Source organism: Carica papaya, chromosome 9 (assembly GCF_054855325.1).
Source record: "Carica papaya isolate Zhongbai chromosome 9, ASM5485532v1, whole genome shotgun sequence".
Lineage (NCBI taxonomy): Eukaryota > Viridiplantae > Streptophyta > Magnoliopsida > Brassicales > Caricaceae > Carica > Carica papaya.
The window spans coordinates 19,769,271-19,778,911 of NC_142317.1; positions in this window are offsets into that span (position 1 = coordinate 19,769,271).

The window sequence follows — 9,641 nt, forward strand, 5'->3', positions numbered from 1 at the left end:
TAATCTTAAAGCAAAGTTCACAAATTTTAGGAAAATCTGCATCAGATACTTTGTCTCTGCAAATTAAAAGAAAAAGACCAAATAAATAAAACCCATTAACTAGTCAAAGATGGTTAATAAACTACTCAGATCTATATCGAGATATGTATTATGCACACATATAAAGCTTTAGTCATGTCTGATAAGGTGATTTCATATTTAACTATGAAGGTGGAGACCAGATCAGAGAAATAATTAGGATCGCAACCAAGTACTCCTTTCATTTCACATGCTATTCCAAAAAACTGATCTACCGTATCCTTTGAAAAAAATCGAATGTAAATCAATCAAGGATATCAATATATACATGATTGGTAAACATATAAGAAAAAAAATAAATAAGATGTTAAGCACTAAACTTCTTGTTCCATCGAGTGGATCATGTCGAGGAGTTTCGTGATTTGATATATCCTATTCGAAACGATTAGAGAAGAAAAAAATGGTTTTACTAAGAGAAGGGAGATTGTTTTTTTTTCGAATTTGTAATGCTCACCAAAGTGGTGGAGAGTTATAATAAGTTTAGTATTTATAAAAAATTGCTAATAATCTAGGTCATTTCTAATGATTGATATTTAGGTTATCAATATTCTATGCATTAATGAACTTGCATATTTTTGGATTTTGTGTTTCGAGTTTGAATTAATCTTACCAACAGTTTTATAAGAAAAAATATTTTCTTTTGAAAAAAAATAAGAGTTTAATTTAATCCATTTATAATATTGCATAAATGACAAAGATGATTTTTCTCCAAATAAATTACTTTAACGGATAAAAGGCACTATATTGGCACCTTTGAGAACAGTTAGTTACTGCTAAAAATTAGACAATATATGATAAAAGTTTACCAATAGATTCATATTTTTAAAAGTCAAAATGATGCAAAGTAAATTTGCGGCAAAATAGAGGAAGCCACGTATCCATTTCATGCACAACCTGTCCATTTCTTTATTTGGCAAAAAAAATTATTTAACTTTTATATTGACAAAAAGACGTACAAAAGAAATCAAAAATAAAATTATTTATCTTTATGTTCTAAAACCTTAAAAAAATTCAATTTCCTATATTGCAAGACACTAAAACTTCTCTGTCTTTGTTAGTTGCATCTAATTGTAGTCATCACCCATCACCTATCAGTATTCATTGAAGTATCAATTTTCCTTATAAGTCATTAAATATTGTATTTTAAATAGTAAATTTACGTTAGTTAATTCATTCATTTGTATGAGATTAAAATATTTATTCAAGTTAAATCATACCTTATTATTTGACTGAACTACAAATTTAGCCGTATTTCTTTCTAATACTGTATAAGTCAATAAACAATGTAAGTTAGTACAATAACATCCAATACAACATTTACTTTTTCCTTCTAAAAAATCATGGATAAAAATCATTCTGCTTAAGCAAGTGAACAAAAAACTGAGACTTATGAACAACTATATATCTTTCAAAAGTCTTTACTACATCTCTAGCTATGTTATATACTATTTGATTACACTTTTACATCCAATTATGAAGAAGATAAACAAAATGTAGAATGAAGTTACTTTTAAATCCAACTAAAAATTAGACAATAAACAACACAATTTTAGTGAGTGATAGACATTGTCACTAAAAGTCAAAATGTCGCTAAGTAAATAAATATATAACAAATAAAGGAAGCCATTTGTCTATTTCATGCAATATCTATCCATTTCTTTGGAAAATAATTATTTAACTTTTATATCGGTAAAAAAAATACATGAGAAGCTGCAAATAAAATAGTTCTTTTTTGTGAACTCACAACTAAAGAAAATTTGATCTCTTCTATTATAAGGCATCAAAACTTCTATCTTTGTATTAGTTGCATCTCATTGCAGTCACCATCAATCACCCCTCATTATTTATTAAAGCATAAGTTCTCGTGATCAATCGTCAAAACACTATATGTTAAACAGTAAATGTACATCATTTGATTCATTCATTTATATGAGATTAAATAATTCATTCAAGTTAAGTTCTACTTTGTTATTTGATTTACCTACAAAATTAGTCGTATTTTTTTCTAGTATGGTATTAGTTCATACAATGTAAGTCAATACAATAATAACCATTACAACATTTACTTTTTGTCAAGAAAATTTCATCATCTATAAACAGTAAAAACTATTTTGCTCAAGAAAGTCAACAAAAAATTTAGGCTCATGAATTTTTAAATCTAACTAAAAAGAAAAGAAACAAAATACAGAATGAAAGCTTAAACACTCTCAAGTAACAACCCAAACTTTAGAAAAATATTCATCAAGTATAAAATTTGTATATGGTACCTTTAATAAGGGTCCTATTACAGGTAGAAATTAGACAATAGATGATATAATTTTAGTGATTGATTCAAATTGTCACAAAAGTTGAAATGTTACTAGGAAATATGCAATAAATAGAGAAACTCTTGTGTCCATTTCGTGCCCACCCTATCTATTTCTTTACTTCAGAAAAAAAGTTGTTTAACTTTTGTATCAACAAAAAGGAGTACAAAAAAAATTAAAAATAAAATAGTTCGTCTTTGTCTTAAAATCTAAAGAAAATGTGATCTACTTTATTGCAAGATACCAAAGCTTATATTTTTGTGTTGGTTGCATTTCATTGTAGTCACCATCAATCGCCTTTCATTATTCACTGAAGTGTTAGTTCTCATAATTGGTCATTATATACTACATTTTAAACAATAAATATACATCATTCGATTCACTTATTTATTATAATATTAAATAATTTATTTAAATTAGGTTATGTTTTATTATTTGATTGAACTATAAATTTAGTATTATATGTTTTTAATACTAAATCACCTATGAATTTTTTAAAGAAAAATCATTATTCATTAATAATAAAAAACATCATACTCAAGTAAGTGAAGCAAAAACTGAGAAGATTCATGAACATTTATCTATCTTTCAGAAGTCCGTACTCATCTCTAGCTAAGCTCTGTATTATTCTTATAATGCTTTTCAATCCAACTAAGAAGAAAGGAAACAAAATGCAGAATGAAAGCTTAAACATCCTCAATAGGAAAAAAAAATGCAGAATGAAAGCTTAAACATCCTCAAGTAATAACCCAAACTCAGAGAAATATTCATAAAGTACAAAATTTGTACTTGGTACAAAATTTGCCATATAACTAAGTAAAACAAACTCTATACTAAATTAAATTTTAGGATAAAAAAAATTTGTATCTTAACGCAATATAACATTAAGAAAAAAAAAAGAAAATACTTAAACCTAAAGATTTAGATGTAACATTGGAGTTTTAGAGCTTTATTAAGTCCTAATACATGCTCGAAACCTCAAAGTTGTCATAAGAAAGGTCTAGAACGCGAGAACAATTTTAAAACCCTACACAAACTTTTAGCGAAGCTATCTTGTAACCTTATATGTATATCAAAATAGCTCTAGAAGCCAAAAGTTTCCTTATCCTCAACTATCCTTGAATCTTGACATTGTTTGTCCCCAATTAGGTAAGTAGTAATAAAGCACTACATAAGGACCCATGAGTTTCCTTACTTGATATTATCAGGACTTTGAAGTAATACATTTAAGTTTTATCCAAGTAATACCGTAAAAAGAGTATTACTACCTCTTATACCAAATATTTGAGAAATTAATAATGCTTTTATACAGTTAAGTAAAGACATTAATTGAGAACAATTAAAAATGCTATATTTTTTGTTAGACAAATGATCTAGTAAATCTTTAATTATATATTTTTATAAATATTTAACCTTTCAACGTGAATTTCTTTAAAATTTCTTGCCCTAATGTACAAATTACTTAAATCTCACTTTTGTTTAGTTATTAAAATTCAATATACATAAAAAAAACATATATCATGTAAATTAAAGACTAAATTTCTTGCTTTCTATTAATACCATATTGAACTCTCTATAGTACTATCAAATGCAATAAACGCCTTGCAAGATATAGGATAAATAACAAATGATGATTTTATACATCTCAAAAGTTCCTAATTAAGCCCATCAAAAAATTGGTGTTGTTTGATTGTCGTTACACCCATTGTGGACCCCATTTGCCTTGTGGGGTCCTTGATTAATAGCGGTGTGATCAAATCCTTTGCTAGCTCTGAAACCATCGTTTCTTTGGGGAAATGTAGGAATAAGATAAGATAGAGAAGAGGAGCTAACTATTTATAAGGTAAACATAGGATGATACCATTGAAAAGGAGAAACTAGCCACTAACATCCATTAACATGGGAACATGCATTTCATTCACCAAAATGCCCCCATTAAAGCTTGTGACTATGTTCATTTATCACAATTAAGCACACACTACAATGAAGTTTTTAAGAATTTTCATAAATGATCATAAACATGTTATTTGAATGGTTAAGATTCTTACATTTTTTTGGAAGATTAGAAGTCTGTCTCTTATTAAAATGTAAAATTTATCACTTTCTGGATATAATTATATGTATTAATAATGATTTGTTTATAATATTTGATTTAATAGAATCAAAAGATTTAACTTATAACTGTGTTGGTAGAGATATAGTAATGAAATTGGATTTTGTCCTAAAGAGTCATGACATATCTAAATGAAAATAATATTTTGTAACAATTAGATTCTTTTATTAAAACAATTATAATAAGCAAAAAAAATCATATTTTTCTTAAATTTTTTATTAACAGAAATATTAAAGAAGAAAAAATGTGTTAAAGTAAAAATCACAAAATGCCTACATATAAAGGGTGAGATTTCTTACATTTTCTCTCATTATGTCGAAGATCTCTCATCTTCTTATTACACACATATAAAAGACCTTTAGTTTTGATTTTTTTGATTTTTTTTTCAAAAACTCATATGAATATATATTGTTATTACAATACTAAAACAATCTCTCATGTATTTTAATAAAAAATAATGTAAGATAAAATAGTTTAATTCCAATTCTTTTAATAAAGAAAAAAAACATTCAGATTATAAAACCTCCACTTTAGAAAGAAAGTAATGATTATTACTTATAGATTCTTATTATCTCATATAAAAATGTGAACATATCTCAAATTTCATTAATGAATCATGAAAATCTAAAAACAAAAAAAAACCAACTTTATCTTGGTTGGTTCACATATCAATTATTTTTTATGATTCTCATTAAAGTTCATTCCAGAAGTTTTTGAATTCCACGCACTTGTTCTTCTCTAACCTGCTTGCATGTTGTCTTTCATGATTTATCTTAACCAAGCAAAAGAGGGAAAATTATGAGTATATCATTGTTGAGGGAACTATTGTACACAAACAAACAAGAAATCTGCTCAACACAAATCATTGATCATATAAGTTGAATAAATTAATGGCAAACTGATGAAAATAGAGGGTGCATGAATTTATAGTGTGCTTACCCTCATCGCAAGATATCTCCTCTGTCTGCACATCCGCTATACTTATCATTAACCATGTGATTTAGAGAAAAGAAAAAATAGAGAGAAAAGGAAAAGCAAGTAGAAAAATGAGAGAAAATTTATATATAAAATTAAAAAATAATCAAATAAAATGAATAAATAAAATAAAGGGACAAGATGAGAAAAGAAGAGCAAGCAAAATTTTCATATAATTTCTTATTTATTCATAATAACCCACAACTATCAAAAACAAAACTAAATACGATACATACAATTGCATTATTATTGATTGTGTGGAGATATTGAAACGACACAACATTGTCTTCTCTTTTTATAGATTTTTCTGCTCCCAAACATCACTTCGATCCAAACCCACTTTTTATTTCATACAAGGTATGCGCCTTTCTCTTTTATTTTCTCGATTTAGTTTTGGAGTATGTTCATTTTTAATATCACTTCATCTGGGTTTGGATTTAAGCTATGATGTTTTTTTTTTCTTGTTTTGGAATCCTTGATTTATGAATGGTCCAATTAGTAGGACTTTTGTTAAGTTCTATAACAAATTGACTAGTTATCTAGATGCTTTCTGTTGTTTTTTACAAAAAAAATTGCATTGGTGCCTTGTAATCATTAGCTTTTGGCTTTTGATGAGTTTTTCTCACCTTTTGAGTACTCTTATTATATGACTTCTAGGTATTAGAAGATAATTCTTTATGGTTCCTAAAAATAAAGGGGAAAAAAAGACGTATTATGTATATTCGTAGCATCATTTCATTAGTTTTCCTTGAGTGTCAAAGTTTATTTTCCTTTTTATTATTGAATTTTTTACTTTTGGGTTGTATGTCTGATTTAGTTAAAAGTTTTCACTAAAATACTCACATTGAATCTAATGCCTTGATTTATTTCTTTTGCTTGTTTTTTGATTTAAGGTTAATCGTTCTTGAAATTGAAGTAAAAGAAGGTATTATTTCAATTGAGTCAAGAATCTCTTGGGTTCACTTTGATAAAAGAAGGGTTTGAGGATTGAGAGGGTTATAATTATTTGATTACCATTATGTCTATGGGAATTTCTGAGGCAGTTCTGCTACTTTTATCTAGAACTATTCCTAGTCGTTTTAGTTTCGATCCATGTTTTAGCAAATTGGATTCAAACAACAGATTATGATCTGACTCACTAGCCTACATGAATCGGTCATTATTTAAATTTATAAGTTGGTAATAGAGAGATCTTATTTGTTTACCTTTTTTTGTTGTGGTATCTCCAGTTAATCCTTCTTTTTTTCTTTAAGGCACTATTTTATTCTACCTTACTTTGTGCATGTGAAATGCTTACTCTAGAAGATGGATCAGCTGATCTGTTTTGGCACTAAATAATTGCCTACTTGCTCTTTCATTCCACATCAGGGAGTATTATTTGATTGATTTGCGAAAACTGAAAGAGATTTATAGTTGCAAGACTGAGGAGTACTCATATGATGCACTTAATAAATTCAACAATTACCCTGATCAAATTTCTCATTGGTTGGTGGAATGGATGCCCAATAAAGGAGGTTATCTAATTGGAAACTTACAACCAGCACATATGGATTTTTGATTTTTTTCTCTAAGAAACATGTGGTCTGTTGTAAGCAGTCTGACAACAGTTGATTAGTCACATGCCATACTAGATCTTATTGAAGTGAAGTAGATTTGGTAGCAGATATGCTATTCAAGATATCTTTTCCTGCTCTTGAAGGTCAGGAGTGGCAAATAATCACTAGTAGTGATCTTAAGAACACATAAGAATCTACTCTCGTATTATTTATTTATGATCTATTTCTTCATTATCTTCAGCATTTCTCACTATGTTTCCTTTTCATGCAGGCCTTGGTCTTACCACAATGGTGGTTCTTGGCCAACTCTGCTATGGTAGGTTAGTTTGTTATGCTTAAATATTCTCTTTGCTACTAATGTTTTGTTCATTGCTCCAAAGAACCCATTGTAAAAGGTATATTTAGGCATAAGTTTCTTAAGTTCACATACTTGAATCCAATAGGATATGGCACCTTGTTGATGTTTTATAAAATAAAGTAATAATGAAGGAATGTTGGTAGTGTGGCTTAAGATTTTAAAAATGGACTTTTTACAGCTTACTGTTGCACCCATAAAGATGAAAAGAACAGAAATCACTTCAAAATCTGTTGAAGTTGCCGAAAGACACATATCAAGAGACAATTGACCTTAATACTACGACATGAAAAGAGGAAAGTTCATCAGGAAGCTAGCACGATTATTCTAGACATGGTCAATTACTGGATACCTTGTGGCTAAGCTTCTACTTGCAGACCCAAGTGCAGTCAAAATTCTGATAATTGAAGAGGATTATGAGCTTGTCAATGCCTTCTCTTGCATGATAAGTGCTAACCCTAAGAGAAAGTGTGGTCGAAAAAACTCCCAAAAAACTTGCATAATATAAGATTCTTAAGCTGCTTTCACATAAGGATAGGTAACTTCAATTTGTGGCTTAACTTACCTATTTGAACAACTTAAATGTATAATGGTGATGATAACAATGTTTATTTTTCATTTTATTTGGGGGTTAAAGCTTTTAAGCAGTGATTCGAGTATCATTGGATCTTAATGTAAAGATGATATATTGATTTAGGATTAGCATTAGCTTGAAACATCTTCCTGGATTGGAGAATAAACAAATTGTTCCCTGTTTATAGACTTTATATCATATATATAGTACTATCGGAGTGAAAGGTGTTCTTTTAAAGAGTTCACTGTAAATTGAGAATACTCTTATATTATTTTAACTCTATTGCTCGATTATGACAATAATATTTTCAACTAAGTTCTATCCCGATGGCTATCTTCACATCCTCCATCATAAGTAGCTGGATAAATGCTTCAATGAAGCTACTGCCCGCTACGTACGTACAACAATATTAATTATATGTATCAATAAAAATATATTAAATGATTATACGAATCATTAATTTATTACTATGATATTCAACGCAATTAGTATTGTGATATACGTACATACATTATCTATACACACACACACACATATTGATAAATTGAGAAGGTTATATATTTATATAGACACACACACATTATATATTTATATAATTCCCAATTATAAGTATCTTGTAGCACCCGGAAAGGAGGAGGAAAAAAAAAAAAAAAAAAATGCCACGTCAGCAGCCACGTCAGCAGGCCCGGTCAGCAGTCCCGGCCAACCAGGACCTGCCACGTGGCAATACCACGTCGTTCCAAAAGGGCCACGTTGGCGATCCGCGTGGGCGCGATCGGACGGCCCAGATCAAGCGGGCGATCGGACGGCCCAGATTTAATCGCACGGACGGCCCAGATTTAATAAAAAACGGACGGCCCAGATTAAAACAAAATGGACGGCTGAGATCAAAGGGCAAGGGGTTATAAATAGAACCCCCACACCAGACCACAAACCCTAGCCACCTGCCGCTCGCCGGAGAAGACGAACCAGAAGCCGGCCGCCGCCACCCGCCGCCGCACAGGATGAACTTCCGACCGCCGATCGAGGTAAATTTCGTACCCCCGACTCATTTTTCCACGCTTATTCCTCTTGTGGCCAAATCGGAGCCAAAATCCCAGCCAAACGGCCGGAATACACGGCCGAAGCCCAGCGGCGCCGCCGCGCCCCTTTTCGAGTTTTGCCTCCGATGAGGCCCTTCCCGGCCTCCGTTTTATGCAATTTTTATATCACCGTGATCACCATTCTTTTCTCTACAGGTTGACCGGAGCCGAATCACCAAAACACGAACCTCGCCGGAGAGCCGCCGCACCCGAGAGCGCCGCCGCCGGTAAGCTCCGTTTTTCCGTGATTTTTTGGCCCCCCGAGGGCCCTAGGGTTGTTTTCTCACAGGGACCGATGTGAGTGTGGCCGAATTCGGCCGAAAACGGCCGAAAACAGCCAACCCGAGGCGACTTACCGCCGTGCCGGAGTTGCGATTTGGGCCGAAAGAGGCCCTGGGCCTAATTTGGGTTTTTTTTTGGAATATTTTAAACAATAAATATACATCATTCGATTCACTTATTTACTATAAAATTAAATAATTTGTACAAATTAGGTTATATTTTATCATGCTCAAGTAAGTGAAGCAAAAATTGAGGTTCATGAACAATTATCTATCTTTCAGAAGTTCATACTCATTTCTAGCTAAATTATGCATTATTCT